A 733-nucleotide genomic window follows, 5' to 3' on the forward strand; every position below is an offset into this window, starting at 1 on the left:
AGCATACTATGTATATGAAGAATCGAGTGTTGATTGACAGGAATGACCTGTACATATGAGGTGCTTAATAAATGTGAGATGCTTCTCTCATTTTATTGTAGAGAAAAAGAATTATGACACCTCACTCTCAGAGTTATTACAGAAATGCAATTAAATATCATCCACATAGATGCCGAGTACAGTACCACCTTCTATCCAGGAACTCAATAAATGTTAATTTCATTCCTTTCCCTGACTACTAAACAAAACATCCAGAGGAGTAATAACACTGTCTTCGTGATCCTACATCACCCCAGCAAAATAATTTCCTCTTCTGGGAAGAAAGAAACCAATAAAGTCCAGTTTCAATTTATTTAGAGTATTCTCTCTTTTTGACAGCATAAAATAAATCCCTGCTGTGAAATAACCTTTTTGGTGATCTATGTATAATGGCAACTCAGTGCCACCTAGTCATTTTTGGATAAATAAATTAAAAATACTGTGTTCAAGAATACAACAAGCATACCATTCTTCTGAAGAAACTGCCCATTCCAGCCAGGGTGGAGTTAGTGTGGGTAGGAGCCGGTGCTGGAGAGTGCAAGCTCTCTGCATTTATCTCTGGGTGTTACTGCCTGCTTGAAAGAATTTGTTATTTACTTCCAACTGAGGACAATTAGACTTAAATTCCAAAGCCACACATCAGGTACATGGAGGAGAAGAGCAGAGGAGGAGTGACTCTCAGTAATTGAGGTAG

Source organism: Marmota monax, unplaced genomic scaffold (genome assembly GCF_021218885.2).
Source record: "Marmota monax isolate L192 unplaced genomic scaffold, Marmota_monax_Labrador192_F-V1.1 WCK01_AAM20220418_F8-fsc00303, whole genome shotgun sequence".
Taxonomy (NCBI): domain Eukaryota; kingdom Metazoa; phylum Chordata; class Mammalia; order Rodentia; family Sciuridae; genus Marmota; species Marmota monax.